Source organism: Cylas formicarius, unplaced genomic scaffold, assembly GCF_029955315.1.
Source record: "Cylas formicarius isolate icCylForm1 unplaced genomic scaffold, icCylForm1.1 PGA_scaffold_1__22_contigs__length_36826433, whole genome shotgun sequence".
Taxonomy (NCBI): Eukaryota; Metazoa; Arthropoda; class Insecta; order Coleoptera; family Brentidae; genus Cylas; species Cylas formicarius.
This window is the reverse complement of record NW_026844264.1, coordinates 16,340,360-16,353,160: the sequence shown is the minus strand read 5'-3', so window position 1 is coordinate 16,353,160 and position 12,801 is coordinate 16,340,360.

Here is a 12,801-nt window from a genome sequence, read left to right as displayed (position 1 = left end):
ACATATAACGGAAAAATACTCTTAAGCAATTTATGCAAAACTGAGTTACAAAAAACAATAAAGTTCGCAGGACTTGCTTTAGAAATCCGATTTGTTTTCTGAACGGCCCATAGATGTCACCAAAACCCATAATTCTGTTAGAAATAAACTAACAAGTATTAAAATGAAAAAAAGCATATAATAAATACTATAACCAAAATTTAAGAAACAGAATTCTAAAAATTTATATTATACTTAGGAACACCACTTAGAGATTATTATAAGTAGAGCTAGACAAAAGAGTTCGAAATTAAAGCAAATTTTTAGTAATTTTTAATGACAGTTTCAAAGTTCGTCCAAATATAGACTTATAACCTAAAAAAAAGTGCTAAAAATTTGGCTAGTGATAGAAATATGTATACACCAGGTTAGATACTTAGTATTTTCCAACCCTCTATACAAGGGGTGATTTTTGGCGTAGAATTAATTAGCAATAGTGGCCTTTTCAAAATGATAAGCGTTATTCGGCATGATTTTTCGTGAATACTGTAGCGCTCGTAATTTGTATAATACTGCAAAGCGATAAGTATATTTATTCATTTAAATAAATAATCCCAATAACAATGTTCGTTTTTCTTACTGTTCAATGTGCGTTTAAATGGCGAAGGCGCCAGAAAATGTGTTATCCAAGAAAAGAAAACTTTACATAGAATATTTTTTTTACATTTTAGTCACTATTTATTTCATGTTCATAGAACAAAAATTGGTGGTAAAAATTTAAACGAAGTATACAAGATATACAATTATGTATACAAGAGGAAAGGGTTAAATTCCAGACAAAATTAATGTTTTTTTCTTTAGTTAAAGCATAATTAAAAATATTTTTTCTGTTCCCTATTCTATAATTTAAAATATTAAAAATTCGTTAATTACATCGTCGCGAGCCACTTCGGACTTTTCCGGTAATTTAGTCACGGGTTTTCGATCGATGGTTAGACTGTCCTGACGGTCACGTCACACGTGATTTAGTGAATGCATTCTTGCTATTTTGCTAAAATGTACCCAACTAACCAAAACCAATAGTCGTAGAAAATGTATAGTATGCAACATGTTGATAGAATTCTTCAATCATTTGTTTAATGATAAAAATAATAATAATAATAATAATAATAATAATAATAATAATAATAATAATAATAATAAAGAGATACATGATATACATAATATACAGTACACAATACTAAATTCTAAAAGGGCGAAGTCTATCTGATTAAGTCAGCTATTAAAAATTAACCCAGCATAATTAATCTATATATTATACGTCTTTTTGATAATACAATAATACAAAAATAAAATAAAAACAAAAGAAAAAAAACGTAAGTAATAATAGAAATAACGCTAAACTTTGATTAATTAAAAGACGAAAAACCCAATCACCACTTTATTTGTCTAATAATACCCCCTTTAATGTTCTTGTTCTATGTTCTCCCTAATATTTACATTATGGGTTTCACAGCGAAAAACTAACTTATCTTTTAAATTGGGAGGGTTAGAAGACTTTAAGATCTTGTATATTAACACAGCGAAGTTGTCTATTCTCAACCACTTCAACAATTTAATTTTAGTGGACACGTGGTCATATTACATATATACATATACAACAGTTGTTTTGCATTTTTTGAACGCGTCGACTATCAAGGAGTGTTAAATGTGGGTAAAACAATACGAGGCAATATCACAATGCAGACATAATATATTCTTCTTCCTAACATTAAAGTTCAATATTGGCATATAGAGTCTTAAGGATAAGGTAAGTTCTTTCACTTAAATATGGAATGTGCTAACTAAATCTGAATTATACGTCCACCGTTACTCCTAGATTTTTGCCCTTAGTAGTAAAAGACAAGGGTTCCCCATTTATCTCAAGATGCAAGTATATTTTCAGGAAGTGCATTGCAGAGTCGCGAGCAGAGAGTAGCACCCGAGTTTTAGCCACATTTAACCTTAAAGCACTCTCACTATAAGTAAAAACCTGCTGCAAATCAAAATTAATATCTGCTTTGACCTCATAATAATAATAATAATAATAATAATGTCTTTATTTCCACATCATACACTTTGTCTCAGCAATATATGAACAATGTATTCTAGCAACAAACGGAACATATATAAATATACAATGCAGAAATCGGTGAAGTTCAGTGATGGACTAGCCACAAATGACCAGACCACTCTGCTCCACTCAACCGTAAACTTAATAATAATAATATAACATTTGGCACAGCACATAAAAACCAATACATAATTTTTTACTCTGCAACAGTTGATATAAATCATTAATTATTGTAGGATTTGTTAAAATAATACTGAAAAATGTGGCGTTTAAAATTTGGTGGAAAAAAAGATTTAAAAGGACCAGGGAGTGAGTTATATAGCTTCGCTATGTTGTTAGTAAAACTCTAAATCGAATATTTATATTATGTGCATGGGATCTAAATATAATTTTATTATGCAGATATGCCGGAGATTTAAAAAACGAAATTCGATGATAAAAACAAGCTAAATGCATATTCAACCACTCCATATTCAACCAGTTGGCATTCTTAAGTTTATATGATATTCGCCAAAATTTACGGATTCCGTATATCTGACGAAGACAAGAATTTTGCACTTTTTGTATTTTGTTTTTCTGAACCGCCGTTAAACAAGTGCCATAAACCACATCTCCATGATTGAACATGGAGAGCACAAGCGAGTCACGCAACATTTTTTTCATTTTTAATGACAGTTGATGGCGTCTACTATACAAAAGCTTTAATCTTAAGTATGCGCGTTTAATGCAATTTGATATATGCTTCTCAAACCTCATTGCAGAATCAAAAATACGTCCCAGATTTCTTACATTGTCTTTAATTTCCAATCTACAGTCTCCTATTTTCTTATATTAACGCTGTTTTTTATATTAAAACGAAATTTGTTTGACCAAAAATTATTAAACAACATTTCTTTGGGTTGAGAAATAGGGAATGCTTTAAAGAGATTGTTCTTAGATTTTCCAGATCACTGCTTATTGCTCGACAAGATTGGACCAGATTCTCTTTATGGATTGACAAATATACCGCATAACAATGGAAGCTACAGTGTTCGAGTACTTTATGAATATTGCAAGTGTAAATAGCATACAACAGGGGGCTAATAACGGTACCCCATAATTCATTGGTATCTCTTCCGACACCGTTTCCACGCTGTGTTCTTCTATTTATAAAATTTTCAAAAAATTGTATAGCCTGACCACTTAACCCAATATGGTGGAAAACTGCTAACAATGTTTTGTATTTTATTGTGTCGAACGCTTTTGAAAAATCTAATAGTGCTAAAACTGTGACTTTACCCACGTCTGTAGCCCTGAAGATGTCATCACTGACATTTGCCGAGAAACATCCGTGATACCGCCTAAATCCCGATTGATTTTCGGGAAGAACCTGATTTTTCTCCACGTGTTCTGACAACTGGTTATTTATATTTTTTTCTAATAGCTTTGAGGGACATGACAGGACACTAACTGGTCTTAAATCTTTGAATTCTTGAGAATTATTAGTTTTTGGTGATGGTATTACCAAAGCTTGTTTCAATGCGTGTAGAAAGACGGATTTTGAATGATAGAAGTTAATTACGTGAGTCAAGAATGGTAAAAGAATCGGACACCCCAGTTGAATTATGAATATATTTACACTGGCATTCGACTTAATTTCATTTATTATATTTAAAACATCGATCTCCGAAACCAATTACTGTGTTACTGTGCTCTTAACATTGTTTGTCTCGTGTTCAATTACATCTTGGTTCTCAGCTTGGGTTTGTGGTATTGACGATATGAAAAATTTATTTATTTCGTCAGGGTTATTTAAAACTTCTGGAATATTTTTTTTTCTTTTGAATTCTCCCATAGTATTTTTTTAGTTCTTTCCAGACATTATTACTTGTTGCAAATCGCGCATAAAGGAAAGCTTAAGTAAAGTCTTATAGTACTCCTTATCTGCATTATTTTTGCTTCTTTTAAATTTACTAAGTGCTCTAACTTGGAGTTTCATTAGATTATATTTTTTAGCCAAGGTTGATAGTTTTTTGTGATTATAACTTTTTTTAAAGGTGCATACAAGTCTAGCAGAGTATTAAGATTTACATTAATAAAATTTATTTTATCAATAATATCGCATACATCAAATATATTCCGCAAGTCATAATTAAACTGTTCTACATTTATGTTTTTGATATCCCTGTATGTAATGTAACTGATCTTCTTTGTAATACTTCGCAGCAAAAACTCTCAAAAGATAAATTCATGTTCAGAAAAAGGCGGTGCAGGCAGTAAATCAGTGTTTATTACTTGAATGTCATTAGACATAAGAAGTAAATCAATAAGAGTACATGATTTGGTCGTTATAGGCGTAGGGTGAGAATTTTTTCGTGAAAGGCCTAATAGAATGGGTTAAAAAATAAACAAGCTGGAGCATATGACTGAGATTGGCAAAACTGAGGTGTGGTACCCAAATGAAATATATACAGTAAAATTAATAGCGGTCCCTTGAGGCACCCCGATACCACTTCACCAACTTTCGACATACCAGCTGTCATCCTAACAACTTGTAAATAGTTGCAAAAAATGCCACTGGACCATCAGATAGTCAAAAGTATTGCAATTTAGCGCATACAAGTGAATGATCCACATAATCAAAAGCTCAGTCCAGTCGAGTATAATTTGTTTGGTCGCAAGTTTGTAATCTAAACTCTGAAAAATTCGATCTGTCACATTTAACAAAACTGTTGCAGTACTGTGTCCCGGACGGAAACCCGACTGAATAACAGATAGGATGCCATTGTTTTTAACAAATTCATTGAGCTGTAAGTGGACAACCTTTTCCAGAACAATAGGTAGTAGGCTAATCGGCCTTAGATCATTAAGCGATTCAGAGAACTTACTTTACGAGTGGGACACACAACAGCAGGCTGGAAAGTAACCATTCGCGAGGCATGAGTTTACTATGTGAGTTATATGGTTAAGTAGTATGGGTAAACTCACTTTTAACATTAAAGCGAAACTGAAACTCAGAAGCGTTATATCGCGTAGCCTGAAAAACTGCATGTTATCTGGCAATTCCGGTATTGGTTGAGTGAGAATATGTGCAGATTTCAAACGTTACCACAGAGTCGAAGCATCCTAAGACCCGACAAACTTCAGATACGCCGCTTTATCCCCGCTCTAAACATATTTCCCTAAGAGTACTCAGTGTTACCGAACGCAAAGGGGTATGGCTATTGAATATTTTAACCAAATTCATAGTAAGAAACTCAATTTTGCTATCAATATTATTGTTATAATATAGTTCGTCCCATTAAATTTTGTTCATGTCATAGTAGAAAGCTGGGTTGTCGAAATGCTTGTAGCATCTGCTTTTAACTGTAGGAGAGAGGTCACAAAACAAAAAAACTGCCAGCAGAAATTAAATACGTATTCAACACGCTATGATCTTTAGCATTCAATATATTATTTATAAAAATAGGATCCAGAAGATTCGCTGTGGTTACAGTAACTCTTGTGGGCTCATGAATGATCTGCGACATATTGTATCAGTCAAAACAGCTGGTGATTAAAATAGTATATTATTCAACAAATGCGGTAAACGGCATTTGACCCACAGGTTTATTTCACACGAGCGGAGCGAGTGTTTAATAAACGAGTGACTTAAAACGTTTACCGAACGTGTTGTATTCTATACTTTTTCTACGACGATTATTTATCGAGCTGCTCTCAGCCGGCAATTCTAAATACTGGCCTAAAATAGTATATTATGCAACAAGTGCGATAAGCGGCATTTGACTCACGAGTTTATTTGACTCGAGCGGAGAGACTTTTTAATAAATGAGTGAGTTAAAAAATTTACCGAACGTGTTGTATACTATACTTTTTCTAAGTCCGCTAGTTTTTGGGTACATACAGAATTGACAAACGTTAAAATTCAAAGCGTGGGAAATATCCCCGAAAACATCCGATTGCTCCCAAACCCATGCGGTAAAATCCCGCAAAGTGGCTCGGATTCGTGGGAAACGAAACGACGTGGTAAAGTAACGCTTCCCGCACGCTAGATCGGTGTGCAATTAGGTATTTTACAGACGGGAGCAGAAAAATGCCATTTATCAAACTTGTTGACTATTGTTTAGTATGCCATATGTTCGAGACTAATTCATATTTATTTATACATTGTAAAAAGCTATGACTACCAAAACGTTTTCTGACTTTGTTCCTCTTTGCTCACCCTGTACCATACAAGTAATAGGTCTTAATTTGAGAAAAAATATCAATATCAAATATCAATCAAAATATCAATAATAAAGAAATATTTCTAATCACCGGTTTTGTTCAAATATATTCTTTAGCCACTGAACGAAACAGACACATAATTGAAGTGTATTAATAATATTAAAAATTCATCAAATTTCAGAAAATTACTATCAATTTTTTTAAATCCAGCAATACAAATTCTCTCGCCCAAACAACATTTTTAAAATTTCTCTCATTCTCCCTTTCTATTTGCGTTTAAATTTAATCCCTTCATATAACAGTAACGAGAGCGCAAATTTTACCGTACGCGTAAAAAATTGACTGCCTCTAGTGCCCTGATGAAGGTTGCGACTCCTGACTCCACCGGGTCGCGTTTCCCTATCGCATTCACAGCCAGCGGCCATACGAGGGCATTACAGGCGATATTTATGGTTCGGAGGATTATCAAGAAAAGGCGGGTTTTGGGGGACATCGATTTTTCACATGTTCGAGTGCTCCCGACATTATCTACGAGATAATTACCCCCCAGAATTATGTGTCTCCACTAAAGGGCGCAGACTAGACGCATTAACTGTAGGCAAATTTCATACACGCATACTTAATTCTTTTATTACAGCTTATATACCAAAACTTACAAAATTCGGCTTATTAAACAACGTTTTTGGTTTTATCCGATTCGGATGATATTTGATCGCCCTATAAATTACACCTAAATGGAGAAAAACAAAATCAAATTTCTATCACCTTGCATCTGCATTTTGATTTTTAAAATGTGAATTTGTTTGTTAATAAATTATTTTATCAATGACTGCGTTTTGGTTAGTAGTTTAGCTATATAGGTAGGTAAAATGAAAACTTTTTTTATTGTTCTGGTACTGTTTCCTTTTTTCAGGAATTGTGCTTTTCAATTTTGGTTAGTTTGCCACAATTTTTGTATTATTTTTCCGGAGTGTTATTAAAAAACATTGCCTTATTGTCTTGTTTTGCTCCTATGATGTGGATAAATCCAAACTTATTTGAAATTTTTCTGTGTACCTGCGTGTATAGAGTCACAGAAAAGAATAAAAACAAAGTTCATAAAATCCAATAGATATGAATAAGAAGTAACAGTAAAAACCTAACGACAAAAGCATATGAAAATCACTCAAACGAGATATGGGAAAGCCCAATAAGAATTAATGATAGACGGCAATTTGGCGGCTGGATAAGGCCTAACGGGACCTCAAAATTGGGGAACCACTTTCGTATCTTCGAACCTAAGCATGCAGCCTTATTTTGTTTTTATTTTTAAAGTTTTTAGTAGACTAGGAATAGCACGTTGGTGTAAATTTCAGTCTGTCAGCACTTTAGAAAAGTGTCTCTTACGTAAACTGTTTATCTTAATAGTTAAAAAGAAATACTAGATATTTTTAATGTAAAATTCGGTAATCAGTTCGTTGCGAGCCACTTCGGACTTTTCTGCTACTTTAGTTACGTGTTTCCGAGCTTTTGTTCGTGCTGTAAAAGTTAGTTTACATGTTTGCCAAATACTTTGCAATCTCATTATTACTACTTGCGTTAAATAACTGGAGAGAGCTTCGCACTAGAGGGATAAAGTACTGTTGGTGTGAAAAATAATTTACAAAGTTAATCTGTTCATCGTTAAGCTTTGGTTGTTAATTAAAACATGTAATTGAAATTTTTATTGCATCTGTTCGCTTAATAATTATATCGTGATTTCTCGTTTGCAGCATTAATAATATGTAATGCTTTGAAGTTAATGGTGTAATACATAGATTACCAATAAGCGTTAACTTAGAAAGTGCGGTGGCAGCAAAATCCCAAAACTTTTTTAATACACGCCAATACTGATATATTTTTCTACTCCTTACTCTAAAATACACAGTTACATATGGATCAAGTGTGCGGAAAACGTCACTTCAAACGTTTCAGGTATTTTAGTCACGGGTTTGGGAGCGATCGTATGTTTTTCATGTTGTTATCTTGTCAATGCCGACAGCCACGACATACGTCACTCAGCGAATATATTAGTGTTTTGCAAAAATGTATCCAAAAACTAGGAAAGAGATAGTAGAGAGATAGACTTTTTCAGTTAGGTACTCGCTTATTATGGTAAAATATTGTATTGGGTTGTTCGGAGAGTCATTTCGTTTTTTTTGGGGAACATGAAAGACAGTTTTCGTATAATGAATAAATATTTTATTAAATTATATATTGGCCATTCTGGTCCAACACCTTTTGCCATCTTTCTGGCAGTAACATAATTCCCCTCTCATAAAAGTTTTGATCCTTGCTGGCAAAAAACTGGTTCAGGTGGTTTTTGACATCTTCATTTGAGGTAAAGGTTTTGCCATCCAAAAAATTTTGCAGGGACCGGAACAAATAGTAGTCGGAAGGCGTCAGATCTGGAGAATATGGTGGATGTTGCAGTACGTCCCATTCAAGCTGTAAAAGTTTTTGGCGAGTGACCAAACTTGTGTGAGGTCTCGCATTATCCGGGTGGAACACTACACCCTTCCTGTTGATTAATTCGGGCCTCTTCTCTTTAAGTGAATCATTCAATTTATCCAGTTGATGACAATAGACTTCTGAATTAATCGTTGTATTGTCCGGCAAAAGCTCAAAAAAAAACGATTCCTTTGACATCCCACCAAACGGAGAGCATCACCTTTTTTTGGTGAATGTTGGCTTTTGACACGCGTTGAGCAGGTTCATCTTTTCTGCTCCATGACCTCTTGCGTTTAACATTGTTGTATACAACCCATTTTTCGTCCCCAGTAATAATCCGCTTCAAAAATGGATCATTTTCTTGACGTTTGAGGAGCGAATTCGACAAATTTAATCTCTCACCGATCTCTCGTGTGGTTATCCGCCGATTTGCATCAACTAATGCCTTTATCGCATCTTTGTCAGCTTCGACCGGCCTTCCAGACCGTGGTGCATCTTCGACATCAAAATTGCCGGATCGAAATTTTGCAAACCAGTTCTGGCACTGGCGTACTGTTAACACGCCTTCTCCATACACATCCGTCAATTTTTTTCTCGCTTGGACAGCATTTTTACCTTTTCTGAAGTAAAAAAGTAAAATATGACGAAAATGCGGCTTTTTGCTCTCCATATTTAAAAGGGCACCAACCAAAAACTACTGCGTAGAATTAATAGAACTTTTTCACACACAAGCCTTGCAATATCAGCTCTCAAGACATATAATGGTTATGCGGCTTAAGTGTGAAGTTGGTTTCGAAAAAACGTAATTAAGTCCTCTGACGGGAAAAAACGAAATGACTTTCCGAACAACCTTATATATATAACCTTTCAACATACTAGCTCAAATAATTGACAAATAATAATGTATTCGTTCCTTTGACATCTTCAAGTGCGTGTCCGGACAAATCTGAGATATGTTTCTCCATCTGTGAAGTACTAAGCACTAAATTAAAAAATACGTCTTGTGTTTGATCTCAGATATAACTAACTGCTGTTCTTGTCATACTCATACACATAAAACGCAAAAAAGCAAAACATTATATCGAATCGAATCGAAAGAGTAATTAGAAAGATTTAATTTTGAAGCATTTGATATTGCAAATCGGAAATAGAAATTATGTAATATGCATATATATGGAAATAATATTGTATGTAATATGAAAATTGCCGATAAAATAAACGGTTTAAACGACATTTTGAAGCGACCGTTAATAAGGTATAATTTTGTGTTTTTATACCCAAAATGTGTTTTCAATAACCGAAAAATTGTTTCTCAACATAAATTAATTATGTTATTTCATTATTGCTCTACATTCAGGAACTTCAAATTCAACAAAAGCAAAAGCAAACAGAAAATTTATTAACTCAAATAAAATTATAAACAATTGATATTTTACTTTATGAACATAAAATGTAATGAAATATTGATTTAGTCAGTCTCCATTGCGTACCAACGAAATTTAATAGAGTGCTGAAAGTGACCACTGATAACGATTATAGGAATTTTGTTGCTAAGGTTCAGTTTATTCATAGATATATTGGATTAGGATTTGGACATCTGTGACTTACTAGTAGGTATTGAGTTTTGTATTGTTTTTAGAAAACATTAGATAGCATGTCAAAATAAGATTGCACTCCAAATAGTCCGAAAATTGTTTCTAATATACTTCAACTCCGGTATCAGATGTTAATGAAGTAGCGCATTGAATGCCTCATGACAAAACGCCCTTCTAAAGATGGCACAAGACATTGCTTTATTTATTATTTAAAAGTACTATTCTACTTCGGAATTCATTCTGCACAAACTGAACCGCTCTCGGTTTGGTGGTTTAGGTTTCGCCTGGTCTAGGTGATACTTAAAAGAACATTTAAAATTAACTGGAAGGCAGATAACTAATGCAAGAAATCAAACACTGATAAATCGAGCCTTTAACTGGCAGATAAGTTCAATCATCAGTCTTCTTATGAGCGCGACGTTTCCCTCGCTGCATTAAACAAAACCGTTGAATAATAACCCATAACTTTCACTACTTCCATCCGGAGGAGGAAGGCTGTTCGTTTCGCGAAGAAACGTTTAAATCGTTTCGAACGAATGCGAGTTATGTAATCGGGCCGAAGTAGTCACATGACCGCCGTTTCATTCGATCGCCGCCACCGCCGCCGCCAAATTTTGTATTATTTAAAATCTGGGCGCTAGGCAACGCGCGGAGGGGCTGTGCGCTTGATCCGGGGGGTCAATACCAGTAGCGCGTTCGATTTGTCAATATTCTGCTACGCGGTTAGTGTCCGGCCGTTATCAGTGTTTTTATTGTTATAAATATAAGAGCGCACGCCGACATGAATCGCTTGCATTTTTTGGAATAATTTATTTAGGTAAGCCTTTGTTTCTTATTCATTTTTACTTTGTATTAATTAAAATTTGTTTTCGCAAAAAACATTATTTTTTTTATAAAATATTGGAAAAATGTATAAAATTTTAAAATAATTCACCAGTTTTATTTTGTAAAGTTTTTTAAATTCTCTACTCGAATGGTACTATTAAAATTTTATTTCAAGTTATATTTTTATTTTATTTTATTTTTATAATATTTCGGCTTCATATCTAACCTATACCGTTAGTACTTATGATATATTACGCTTTTTGCCATTAAAAGTAGATGTTAGAAATCTTTGAATGTAATATATAAAAGGTAAAAAACCTTAATTTCATAGGGAGCGACATTTAAAGTAAATTATAAGTTGTAAAAGTATAAGAATATGCCACTTTTCTCTGGTTTAACCGACTTCGAAGCTCTTATTGTGTCTCATGTTTTTTTAAAGATATAGTGTTTATAAAAAACTTTCTAACGTGATAGCGATTTTTTTATTCAAATTCGTCTAAAACACTCTTTACAGTTTTTAATGAAATTGTATAGAAAATTAAAAAAGAATTTTAATAGGACCTGGAATTTCTCCACCTTGTAAGTACACTCCTTCTAGATTTCTCCTAAGTCGGTTATTGATTCTGTGCCGCGGCAAATATGCTGCTGGCTTCTTCGGAGCGGGGTCTCAAACTGAAGACTTAGCAGGATGTTTGGCGAAACGTGAGCAAGAAATCCAGAAGGAGTGTTCTTACAAGACTGCGGAAGCTCTTTGAAATATTAACTCCACGTTGTCAAATTTTCAATTAAAATAATTGCTAATGTTTGATTTAATTTTCAGTGTCATTTAAACAAAACTAAATAAGACTTTAAAAATAATATCAAATTTACAGATTCGTACTCAGACAATTTGCACGGCAACGAGCGACATTCATATTTTGATTTTGCATGCAGTTCGAGAAATAAAATTGTTTTCAGGAATCAGCCATTGCTGATACACCAGTAGTAGAAAATATTTTCTTTTTTGAATAAATAATTAGTGACGAATATAAAGGTTGAATATCACGATATTTCACCACATCTAAAGTTTAGTTTTGGTTAGTATAGAAATAATAATTCGACCTAAAGACATTGTTTCGTAAGCAAAGTTTCTCTCGCGCCGATGGGATTTGTCTTCGTGTAGCTTAGGTCAGAAAGGTGATTTGAATATCGATATACAGGGTGTCCTATTGAAACAAGTCTATGTTATCTGGAAACTAAGCAAAGCAATAATTTGTTTTTTAATGACTCGTAGTACTATTTTTTTGTTTTTCAAGTATAAAATATAATTAACATATTAATTAAACTGATATAGGCTTATATTAAAAAATAATTTCCCTGCAATTAAATTTCGAAAATATATTCAGCACTTCTGAACTGAAGAGTACTTTTGTGACCAGAATAGATTTTCATTACATTTTTTTTAACAGTTTTAACCATTTTAATTTAGCATACATTTTATTATGTTCTATTTTATAATAAATATTATCTTCTTAATGAATTGTGTAGTAAAATCGGGATTGAATCTTAAATAAACGTATTTTTGAGTTAAATGATTATCTATTCGATTTTTGCAAAAAAATTTCCAATTAACAA